Genomic DNA, 13485 nt, shown 5'->3' with positions numbered 1-13485 from the left:
AAACAGTCAATTACACTGCTACTAAATCCTCCATCCAAATATTTATTTATATATATCCACTCATTCTTCAATGCAAATTTCTATATATATAATGCATATTTAAATAATGAAGCAAACCACATTCACTGGATGATGTCATCAGTGATGTCATCAGTGATGCCATTTGAGATGTCATCAGTGATGTCACTGACCATGTCATGAATGATCTAATATGTGACATCATCAGCAGTGGATTGCGGGTGCGCGATATATACTTAGTACAACTAACATATAGGAGCAATTTCAATGGTTTTGTATGAGTAAAATGTCCAGCTAACTATAACACCACTAAAACTTATAGTTTTTTGAGTGAATTTCAAAGGTTTTTTTAAATGCTAATTCCTAACTATATAAGGCCTGAAACCTATGGTTTTTTCAGTGAATATATATATATATATATATATATATATATATATATATATACACACACATATATATATATATATATATATATATATATATATATATATATATATATATATATATACCTCTATGTATATTTATATATATATATATATATATATACCTCTATGCATATTTATATATACATGGATATAAAACCTCATAATTGAGGAAAGAAATTGTTTAAAGTACTAATCGTAAATGAATCTCAAAATTGAAGTGTTGGAAAGAAGCAGCACATTATATTGTTTGTGTGGCGGTTGGGTATTTAATTTGTTGGAGAGTAGTGATACGTCTAGTGCCATCCTGTGTTGTTAAAAAACGGTAGAGCAGAAAAATGTCACAAGTGATCATATATATAAAGGTTCAACCAAAGCGAAGATTTATAATCATATATATGTGAGAGTCATAAAATAAACTGTAGTTTTCTATAAATTTGTGGGGTCTATTGACATAATATGACCAGATCATATACCTCAGCAAGGAGCTCTCAAAAAAGCCCAATGGGTATATAGATTCTTTGTGTATAACAAAGGAAGTATTGGACTCTATAGCCTAAGCTGCCTTTATCATTTTTTGAAGTTATTTTACTATTTTCTAGCAATAAATCACTACATCAAGTGGCATGATTTATCACATGAAGTGCAAACATAAATAGCATAAAACAAATACTCGTGGAGGAAAGTGCTAGATAGTACTAAATTGGAGTTAAAACTACTCGATAGAACAGACCCCCAGGGGTATATTCACAAGAACGTGTGATAACTACCGCAAGAGTAGCGTAACGCAACTTTCAGCATTGCAGCCCATCTCGGGAAAATAACCCTGAGACAACATGGAATTCACAACACGGCGGTAGCATGGTATAGTTTGCAGACACCGCGGACAACGTCCACGAAACAACCTCGGCGATGGAGATAAAAACACAATCCCCAACGTGACAAAACCTGTGATGTTCAAAAGCACGATAAGAAAACAGTGACAACAAGCGCGAAGGCAGCAATACTCGCGCACAATGTGGGAAAATAGTGCAAGAACAGCACACGGAAAATGCCACTGAACAAAAATCATCAACAGCGGAGTACGACGAATGCACCCTGGCCAACTGCAGAGGTCAACATGTACACCACAACATCCAAGCACCGTGGAAGAACAGAACCGACAGGCACACCGCACGAAAGAGACCAGTGGCAGACAGATCAGAGCCGCAGGAGCAACACACCCACCGTGCAGCATACGCACACAATCAGGAGTGCACCCCGGCAGTGACAACATCCCGGGTCAAACAGCACCCCACCACATTTGAACACAGGACACAACTGGTTCAGCAAATGTACCCAACCTGTCAAATCACATCTGGAACGCTTGGAAACGTAACATCAAAATGTACAAGTACAAGCTGAGACCTGCAAAACTGTTTTATTCACACATGCAGTGCATTTGGACATTTTCTACTGTCGCTTGATTGCCATGGACGGTCACAATGTGACGTGCTCATGAGAAGTAAGTGTCAATGATGGTATTCCTACGGGCCATTCCTGCAGCTGCTTCAGTGGGATGTGGGCCACCTGCCCCATTACCACCATCATTGGCCGGTACCTCTGGAACTGGGATCCATGGGGCCCTGGTGCGAACACAGATGTTGTGCAACACACAACATGCAACGATCAGCTTGCACACAATGTCCGGGCTGTACAGGAGCTTCCCACCTGTGCCGTCCAGGCACCTGAAACGTGACTTCAACACAATGCAGAGTGCATATCCTTGATCACCTGTGACAGTGCAGGGAGAAAAGAGTCAATAATTGGTTTGGCAGAATGTGATGGCAGGTCCACCAATCCAGTGACGCCTGTGCTGGCTGTGTGTGGGGTGAGTGTTCGCCAGCCCGCAGGGATTAGCTGAGGCTGGCAACTACACCACCAATCTGTATAGGGTGCAGGGGTAGGTCAGGATGACCATGGAGTGTTGTGGTCGTGGCTGGTAGGTGTACATGTAGTTTGACATGTTGAATATGGTTTGGTCACATGTGCATCCCCACAGTGGTGCATTGTGCTCTGGAGGCATTGTGATGTGTGGTGTGACGACTTGGTACTTACCAACGAGCAGTCCCGTTCCATACTTGCCATCCTGGAAGTGCTGGTTGATGATAGACTGTCGGAAGATGAAGGAATCATGCACACTGCCTGGGTAGTTGGCGACCACATTGGTGAAGAGTCCAACGGTGGTCCACTATTGCCTGCACATTGATGGAATGCGTGTACTTTCTGTTGCAGTAGTGGTGTGCAGTGTCCGAGAGGGCACAAGTGGGACATGTGTGCAGTCGATTGCCTCCAACACGGCCGGGAATCTGGCTATGGCGTAGAATCCTTGCTTGGTCTCCAGCTGATCCTGCGCAGTGATGAGGAAGTGAATGTACTGGGTATGAAGCTGAGGATGGCATCCAGGACTGGTGTGATGAACTTTGATAGGGCTGACTGTGAGACCCCTCCAACTCTGGCAGTTGTTGGTTGGAAAGGTACCAGAGGCCAACAGGTGCAGCACAGCCAGCAGCTTTGTCTGCGTAGGGATGTTGGTTCTCCGCTGTGTTGGGACTGTCAGCCCGTGGGCGATGTGGGTCAGGATGCGGTGAATGGTTGTCCTTTTGAGCCCTTGGGAGAGGTGTGGCGCCGCGGCCAGGGCGACTGACGCTGGAATCTGGGGACCACGGTTCGATCCCCGGCTCCGGCGGCAGGTTAGCCCAGCACCATGTGACTCTGGGCAATAGCTCGCTTAATCTTCCCGACGGCCCCCCAGCGCCTAGAGACCCTTACGGGTGATTGTGCGCTTTACAAATGTGGACTTTACTTTACTTTACTTTAGTGGGCAATGACTTTTTCAGGCGTTAGGTCTGTGAGAGTGGTGCCTTTCTGGTAGGTCCGCTGTCTTACTCTGCGCTGTCTCAGTAGTGGTCCAGGAGGAGGCCTGGTCCAGGTCCAGGGGTGGTGGTGGTACCTGGGGGTGGTGGTGGTGGGTGTTGTGGCCCTGTTGGAGCTCAGAGCTGCATGATGAGTAGCTCCATGGCGTCATTCGTTCTTCGGGAGTGGTTCTGTGCAGGGCTCCGTTGCCTAGTGCAGGTAGTCGCTGCCTTAACACCTGCTTGAGGCAGGTGTTAAACACCTGCGGCTAACGTGGCTTATCGATTGTTTTCAGTTCGCTTTGCGGATCTGTCAGTTCGTTGTGAAAGTGGTGTTGCTGTTTTTTCATGTGTTTCTGCACAGGAACGCCTACTCTGCATCTCATTAGCGTTAGTTGGTGGTGTCCGCCGTGGTGTTAGGTTTTGGGGCTGTTATCGTGGGAATTCTGGCAATGTTTGCTGTTTGCACCAGCTTGTGAATGGGGTGTTAGTTTTATCTCCACTTTTGATGCGTTCAGGTGGTGATAAATTGGAGGTAACTCCTTGTGAATACGTCCCCCAGTGTTTTAGCGTTTTAGAAACGGAGGAGACTCTAGGTTATGACTTTTAACTCAGATGCTTCTGCCAGTACCAGTTTGTTTACTGCCCTATCTTTTGTGAATATAATGTCTCTTATGAAAACATCCATTTTACGGTTGATATTCCAAAATGGCGCCCTCTGTTTCTCAATTCCTGGTTTTCTTAAATAGGCTGGACCCCGGGCCGCATATGGCATTCCAATACACGTGGAACTCACATTGTGACCATGAGACAGATGCTGCGGTGGCGCTATACAAGTACGTTGTGAAACACTGAGTCTGTTCTATTGAGTAGTTTTCACTACAAAATTCTATTTTCCATTAACCTTTCTGGATTGTATCCACATTCTTTCACAATTATTTAAACTGATTTGTCCCAACTCCCCCGGATGTATTCATTTCTTATATCATTTAAACATAGATTAATTAAGTTTTTTTCTAATATTGTTGTTATAAAGGGGTCAGGATATTGCACAATAGTTGCATTTGTCCTAGGGAGGGTCTGAGACAGATGCTGCGGTGGTGCTATACAAGTAAGTTGTGAAACACTGAGTCTGTTCTATTGAGTAGTTTTCACTCCAAATTCTATTTTCCATTAACCTTTCTGGATTGTATCCACATTCTTTCACAATTATTTAAACTGATTTGTCCCAACTCCCCCGGATGTATTAATTTCTTATATCATTTAAACATAGATTAATTACGTTTTTTTCTAATATTGTTGTTATAAAGGGGTCAGGATATTGCACAAGAGTTGCATTTGTCCTAGAGAGGGTCTCTATGACTTGATGCAACGAAGACCGAAACGTCGACGACTAATCCAGTCTTCTCTTTAGTGATTGTTAAATTAATTTACCTTTGAGTGCTGTATCCTATGTATAGTGTTACCTAAAAAAAGGGGGGTAGCCCTATTACTCCAAACGCATTTGGGCATATATAAACTTGTAAATACAAAGAATGATGCGTTGGAAACAAAATTGCAATAACCGCTACATGGAAAAGAAAATATTAATTAATCCTCTCATGGAACCAAATTCTCAAAATTATTTAATATAAATGAATATCACCAACACAAACTGCAGTTCTCCAAATTTAATTTTTTATGTATATTTGAAAAATTGTATCATATGGGTTATTTCAAATAGCAAACACAATATTTGGACACAAACTATACAAAAATTCTTATATATAACCACAGAAATTAAAAGATTATTATATAACCTCACTAAGTACTAATATTATAGGGGGTGAACAATATCTTTAAATTCCTTATTACCCTATTTATTAATACAGATGCTAATCCTGTGTATTCAAAGCATTTCTATGTATAGGACAGACTAATTGTATTGTTTAATGAAAATGGAAAACCATGCATTGATAACTAGGATACCTTCTTATGTCTAATTTATATGATTTTTGTTGTCAATGTTTCTTGAGTTTTTCTCGTTGTTATTTCTGTACCCTTATCTTCTCTTATTTATGATGTCTGAAATATATTTTTCTACTTTGGTATAATTGATTTACAAATTACTCCAACCGCACCCACAAATTGTCTGTCACGGCGGTGTGAATCTTTATAGTTGGGCTTGATGCCTGTTCCTGTGTCTCAAAGCACAGGCACGTTGACATTGTATGCAAGTACACGCAGGAGCTTCTATTTCTGTCACAGTATGTACATGGAAGCCTCTGTGATTTCCTAGGGTCCATCGTATTACACGGGTGCAGACGGTGGGTAACTCAGCACCTCATTATTCTACAGTTTAGTTAGTTTTACAGAAGCAGCATGTTCTTCCTGACATTATAAATCTGTGTTTCACTATAGCTCTTTATTGTAGGCCCAGGGAGAGGAAGTGATGTGCCCACAATCACAGGCTGGTGAGCCGATGCCGGGATGTACACTTGGTTCCCTAGTTATAAAGTTGGCAGCCTTGGCCGTAAGGGTAGGCATTGTAATTATTATCCATATTCATTGTCCAACAATGACTTTAGCTATTTACTGGAGTTTTCCTGACACAGAAATGGGACATTCAGGTTCGACTGTGCCCACGACCCAGTAAAATACCCTTTCAATTCTATTAAAAGTCAAAGTGCTCCTACCTTTTATTACATGTGCTTAAAGTGCAAGGGCAATAAAATATGTTTTCATTGCCAACCAATAAGACTAGTGTGATTTAAACAAATAAAAACCTAGGCATGGAAAATACTGGGCTGTTTTACTGCTTTTTCTGTCTTTTGTGGCTGCTCACACTGGCCACGGCTCATGCTGTGCCTCCCACGTCAGCTGTAAAAATAAAAGATTTGCGCCGAGCGCTATTCAATGTGGCTGTTATTGCCTTCTTTGGTATGATTGAAATGATGGAACGCTTGAATACATCTCTGCGGCCTGGTTCTCCATGGTGATTTCGCAGGACTTCAACACCCACCTCCCACTTTTTTAAACAAGTATTCACCATTCCTTTCTGCTAAAAGATAAATACTTGTATTACAGCAAAATTGTCACTGCTTTAACCAAAAGTCTGCTGTTCTTCTTGTGAGAAGTTGGCCTGGTATATGCTGTCCACTAATTAAAGTGGGCACCCTGTACCAGTCCGTCCAAACAACCTTCATGGTGATTTAAGAGGTCAAAGGTAACCTTAGAAAGCTATCCAAGTGGTAGCTGTGGAGAGCAGCCTTCAGGCTAAGTCTTGAAGGAATTTTAAGCAGCTTGTTTTACCGGAATGCAACCTTATAGTATTGGTTAAATGAAAGGGGAACCACAAAGTAGTTATACAAATATGTATTTATTGCTTTAAGCACGACACAGTACCCTCTACACAAGGATACTCACAAAGCACACAATACTGTAGCACAGAAACAATAGCAAATAACACAAATACACAGTGGGCTCCAGGGGGGGAGACCAAACCATATACTACAATAGTGGTATGAGAACTCGTGTCAAGACAGTGTCTAGAGTGTGTAGAATTGCTGGGACCCAAGGAGAGTAATTAGGAACCCCACGGAGGATGGGTGCAGTATGGGAACACGACTGTATGCTACGTACAATTCTATGGGAGAGTCGCGGTTGAAGTTTTAAAGTTTATGGACCCTTCTGAGTGGACTTCGAAGAAACCCATGGAAGTTAGGAGGTTGGAGAGCCACCGAACCCGTGGATAGTGTAGTACCAGAGTTACCTATCCCAGAGAAGCCGGGTAAATTGGTCTGAAGTGGCGTCGGAAATCTCAGTCCATCTCTATGGAGGTCTTCGAAGAACAGCCACTGCTGGGAAGAAGAAAAATGTCTGTTGTAACCCAAAGGTGGATTCTAGTTGAAGAGTACCTTGAAGCAGAGGGGACAGGAATGGGTCACTCGGGATTGGCCAGGGGCTGGTAGACGAATGACCAGGTGTGTTGAGGGGGTTCTTGACTCTGCAGCCACCGGGTCCAGGAGATGTTGAGGATGATCAGGAGCTGGACATGAGCTGACCCACAAAGAATGTTGAGTGCTGAGGGGTTGGTGTCTGGCTGGAGCACCAACAAGCCTTGGCAGTATGAAGAAGGCCAAAAAAGGATACAAGTCGGACCAGCAAGGTCCAGGAGACTCGCCAAACACAGGAAGTCAGGGCAAACCTGGAGCAACCAGGGCGCCCAAGAAAAGCAGTGTTGACCCTCAAGAGGACCCACAGGACGGAGACATGAGAGTTTCGAGGGGACCTCGAGCAGTTTCACAAAGCAACAGCCCAGAGAGCACTTGGTGGGAGGAGGCCAGAGTTCTTCAGTGGAAATGGTGCCAGAGTTTGTGGCTACTCGGAGCCCAGTCCACTTATTTTGGAAACGGCAACAAGCATATGCACTTGCAAAAGTACGCGGTGCACAGGGGTATAGGTATTGCAGCCCCAACGAGGGATTCTGGCCTCAAACTTGGTGAAGGGGCAGTTTGGACCTCACGAGACTTGAGCACCCACCTCTTGTGTTGCTGGAGCCTTCGGAGTACGCAGGAGCTCAGGAGCAGCAGAATGGTCAGTTGAGATGTGGTGCCTACTGTTGCAGGGTTGTGACTCCTTTACTCCAAGGGAGATATCTTCAGTTATCCTTGATGCTCCACAGATCCTACACAGAGCCTGTTTGGTGCACGGGCACAGACAATGCTTTGGACGGAGAGGGAGACGAAGTTGGGCCCAAATGACGTCCAGCGTGTTCAGACAGTCGAAGATCAGTGGTTTCTTGATTAGAATCTTGGCCTTGTCGAATCTAGGGTCCTACTGCCAGGTAAGCCCTTTTGTACCCACAGGAAAGGGTTGGGCAGATTCAGGGGACCCTCCCAGGGGAGGGTCTGGACAGTGGGGAGGTTACTCTCATGTCCATTGTCCAGTTTCACGCCAGAGCAGGAGCCAACGGTTCCCAGGACTGGTTTGAACTGGACTATGCACACTGTGCATGTGTGTGTGTGTGTAAGAGGAGGGGGGTTCGGTGTAAATGCTTTCCTTTACTGAAAATGTTCACAGTGTATTACCACTGTTCTTGAGAACACAACATAAGCGATTAGGTCACCTGTGTCTACTTTCATCTTCAGGAATGTGCAAATGAATCCACTCTATACGGTTAGTGCAGCATCACCTCGACATCAGCACAGCACCATCTTAGCATCAGTACACCCCCATCTTCGCATCGGTGCACCACCAGCAGCGCAGTCCCACCTCAGCACCAGTGCAGCCCCACCTTAGCAGCATCCCAGCACTAATGCTGCACCACTTCAGCATCAGCACATCAGCACCTCAGAATCAGCATATTATCACCTCAGCACAGAACCAATTTAGCATCACTCCACACCAATACCACCTCAAGACCACCACCAGCACAGCCACACATCAATGCCAGTGCAGCCCCACCTCAGCAGCAACTCAGCACTAGAGAAGCACCACTTCAGGATCAGCGCAACATTGCTTCAGCATCAGCACAGCACCACCTTAACACAGCTGCAATTAAGCATCACTCATCACCACCTCAGCATCAGCTCAGCACCAACTGAGCACTAACAGAGCACCACCACCTCAGCATGACTCAACACCACCACAGCATGACTCAGCACCACCACAGCATGACTCAGCACCAGCACAACATCATTCAGCATCACCTAAGCACCACCACATAATCTCCTCAGCATCACTCAAACCACCACAGCACCACCTCAGCATCAGCTCATCACCACCTCTGTATCAATCCACTACTACAAACACATCACCGGTGCAGCCCTACCACAGCATCACCACAGTACCACCATAGCACCTGCACAGCACCACCTCAGCAGTAACTGAGCACAAATGTAGCACCACTTCAGCATTAGTGCAGCACCACCTCAGCATCAGTGCAGCATCACCTCAGCACCAGCATAGCACCAATCCAGCATCACTTAGTACCACCTGAGTACCAGCACAGCAGCACCTGAGCACCACCAAAGCATCACTCAGCACCACCTCAGCATCACTCAGCACCACCTCAGTATCACTCAGCACCACCTCAGTATCACCCAGCACCACCTGAGCACCACCTCCGCACAAGCACCCCACCACATCAGCACCACCTCAGTGCCACTCAGCACAAACTTCAGCACCAGTGCAGCACCACCTCAACACCAGCATAGCATAAGTGCAGCATCACCTCATCATCAATGCAGCACCACATCAGCATCAGCACAGCACCACCTCAGCATCAGTATAGCACCACCTAAGCACCACCACAGCACAATTTCAGCATCAGCACAGCACTACCTCTGCATCAGTGCACCAGCGCAGCACCAACTGAGGATCACCACAGCACCAACTCAGCACCAGGGCAGCACCACCTCAACAACAGCACAGCTCTACTTCAGCAGCAATTCAGCACCAATGTAGCACCACTTCAGCATCAGCGCAGCAACATCACAGCATCAGTGCAGCAACACCTCACAACTGCACCAACTCAGAATCAGCATAACACCATTGCAACATCAGCACAGCACCATCTCCTCATCAGTGCAGCACCACCAGTGCAGCACCAACTCCACATCAGGACATCATCACCTCAGCACAGCACAACCTCAGCACCAGCTTAGCACCAGCGCAGAATCACTTCAAAATCAGCACAGCACGATCTCAGCATCAGCATAGAACCACCTTTGCATCAGTGCACCACCACCAGTGCAGCACCAGCACAGTCCACCTCAACAGCAATTCAGTACCAATGCAGCACCACTTCAGCATCAGCACAGCATCACCACAGCATCAACTACGCTTCACTCAGCACCACCTGAGCACCAGGGCAGCACCACCTCAACAACAGCACAGCTCTACTTCAGCAGCAATTCAGCACCAATGTAGCACCACTTCAGCATCAGTGCAGCAACATCACAGCATCAGTGCAGCAACACCTCACAACTGCACCAACTCAGAATCAGCATAACACCATTGCAACATCAGCACAGCACCATCTCCTCATCAGTGCAGCACCACCAGTGCAGCACCAACTCCACATCAGGACATCATCACCTCAGCACAGCACAACCTCAGCACCAGCGCAGAATCACTTCAAAATCAGCACAGCACGATCTCAGCATCAGCATAGAACCACCTTTGCATCAGTGCACCACCACCAGTGCAGCACCAGCACAGTCCACCTCAACAGCAATTCAGTACCAATGCAGCACCACTTCAGCATCAGCAAAGCATCACCACAGCATCAACTATGCTTCACTCAGCACCACCTGAGCACCAGGGCAGGACCTCAACCTCAGCACAACTCAGCACCACCTCAGTACTGCTCAGCATCAACTGAGCATCACCTCCTCACCAGCATACCACCACCTCAGCATCACTCAGCACCCCCGAGTATCATTGTGCATTACTTGAGTATCATCTCTGCACCAGCACACCACCACCTCAGCAACATCTCAGTCTGCCCTCAGAATCTGGCATCTGTTGATTCTTTCCTAATGTCCGTCCACTGCTCGTGTTGTAATTCAGGTCCTATTTCCCAACCTCCACCCTCTTGTTGTTTATGTCCCCCAATAGCAATCAAATGAAAGCTATAACAAACAAGCATTAGAACAGGGAGAAAGAAGTTGCCAGCATTGCAAGGACAAAAAAAACTAGAAGACATTTTTAATGTTAATTATTTTTTAATAGGCTTGTTCAGTTTTACATAATGTTTTCTTCATTATATATAAGGTAACAAAATGCTTTAAAAACTTTTTTATTATAACTTTTCAATGTGCTGCACAGCCGCCACACTGTTTTACAACATAGATTAAAGACACTGGCAAAGCCAATATCTCTGGCTAAACACTTGTAAGGTCCCAAAGGCGAGACCTGTTGGCTATGCCAATGCTTGTTCATGTTTTACTGTCTTTCACCACCAGGATATACCTGGTGGTGATGGTCAGTAAAAATAAAATAAGCTGTCTGACTGTTCCACTCTGAATATGGCAGAGGGTCAGATGCCTTACTTTTAATGTTACCTACCCCGTTGGGCCATCAAAGAGGTTTTACACTGACATAGTACATTCTACTCCGTCAGCGTACAACTTGCGTTCTGCCTGCCAATAAATGAGGTCAATCAATCAATCACAGACATTTATATAGCGCACTACTTACCCGGCGGGTCTCAAGGCGCTTGGGGGGGGGGGTGTGCTGCTACTGCTCGAATAGCCAGGTCTTGAGCTTCTTCCTGAAGGAGAGGTGGTCTTGGGTCAGGCGCAGGTCGGTCGGGAGGGAGTTCCAGGTCTTGGCGGCCAGGTAGGAGAAGGACCTTCCTCCTGTTGTCGTTCTTCGGATGCGGGGGACGGCGGCGAGGGCGTGGCTGGCTGATCGGAGATGACGTTTGGGAGCGTAGAAGTTGATGCGGTTGTTGAGGTAGCTCGGGCCTTGGTCGTGTAGGGCTTTGTGTGCGTGGGTGAGGAGACGGAAGGTGATTCTTTTGTTGACGGGGAGCCAATGCAGGTCTCTCAGATGTCCGGAGATGTGGCTGTGTCGTGGGACGTCGAGGATGAGTCTGGCTGAGGCGTTCTGGATCCGCTGGAGTCTCTTCTGGAGCTTGGCGGTGGTTCCGGCGTAGAGGGCGTTGCCGTAGTCCAGTCGGCTGGTGACGAGGGCCTGGGTGACTGTTTTCCTGGTCTCGGTGGGGATCCACCGGAAGATCTTCCGTAGCATGCGCAGGATGTTGAAGCACGACGAGGATACGGCGTTGACTTGTCTGGTCATGGTGAGGGAGGAGTCCAGGATGAAGCCCAGGTTGCGTGCGTGGTCTGTCGGTTTGGGTGCGGTGCCCAGGGCGGGGGGCCACCAGGAGTCGTCCCAGGCGGAGGGCGAGGAACCCAGGATGAGGACTTCCGTCTTGTCTGAGTTCAGTTTCAGGCGGCTGGTCGTCATCCAGTCGGCTACGTCTTTCATCCCTTCGTCGAGGTTGGCTCTGGCGGCGGCGGGGTCGTTGGTCAGGGAGAGGATCAGCTGGGTGTCGTCAGCGTAGGAGATGAGGTTGAGGTTGTGTTGGCGTGCGATGGCCGCGAGCGGGCTCATGTAGACGTTGAAGAGGGTGAGGCTCAGCGAGGATCCTTGAGGGACGCCGCAGATGACTTCGGTGGCCTCTGACTTGTACGGTGGTAGACGGACTCTTTGTGTTCTTCCGTCGAGGAAGGAGATGATCCATTCCAGTGCCTTCTCCTGGATTCCGACGTTGCTGAGGCGCTGCACTAGGGTGCGGTGGCAGACAGTGTCGAATGTGCGGAGAGGTCTAGGAGGATGAGGGCCGCTGTTTCTCCGTTGTCCATCAGGGCTCGGATGTCATCGGTGGCAGCGATGAGGGCGGTTTCGGTGCTGTGGTTGGCTCGGAAGCCAGACTGTGAGGGGTCGAGGGATCCATTCGTCTCGAGGGAGGCGGCCAGCTGTTTGTTGACGGTCTTCGCGATGACTTTGGCTGGGAACGGGAGGAGCGAGATGGGGCGGTAATTCTTGAGTTCGGTGGGGTCCGCTGTAGGTTTCTTTAGTAGGGCGCTGAGTTTGGCGTGCTTCCAGCTCTCGGGGAAGGTGGCGGTGTTGAAGGAGGTGTTGATGATGTCCCGCAGGTGGGGTGCGATGACAGTGATGGCCTTGTTGAAAATGTGGTGAGGGCAGGGGTCGGTCGGAGATCCGGAGTGGATGGAGTTCATCATGTGGACGGTGTCTTCGGTGCTGATCGGAGTCCAGGCGCGGAGGGTGGTGGTGGGCGGTGGTTCGGTCTTGGCGTGCGTCGGTTGAGTGCTGAAGCTGTTGTGTATGTCCGCGATCTTGTTGTGGAAGTAGGAGGCCAGGGAATTGCAGAGGTCTTGCGATGGGGTGATGTCGTTTCCGGCGTTGGGGTTGGAGAGCTCTTTCACGATGTTGAAGAGTTCCTTGCAGTTGTGTGCGTTGTTGTCTAGCCGGTCCTTGAATGCAGTCTTCTTGGTGGCGCGGATCAGTTGGTGGTGCTTCCGGGTGGCAAGCTTGAGGGCGGTCATGTTGTCCGGTGTTGGTTCCCTTCTCCAGGCTTTCTCGAGGGCTCGACAGTTCTTCTTGGAGCTCTTGAGTTCGTCGGTGAACCAAGGAGC

This window comes from Lissotriton helveticus, chromosome 11 (genome assembly GCF_964261635.1).
Source record: "Lissotriton helveticus chromosome 11, aLisHel1.1, whole genome shotgun sequence".
NCBI lineage: Eukaryota > Metazoa > Chordata > Amphibia > Caudata > Salamandridae > Lissotriton > Lissotriton helveticus.
Note: the sequence above shows the minus strand (reverse complement) of the source record.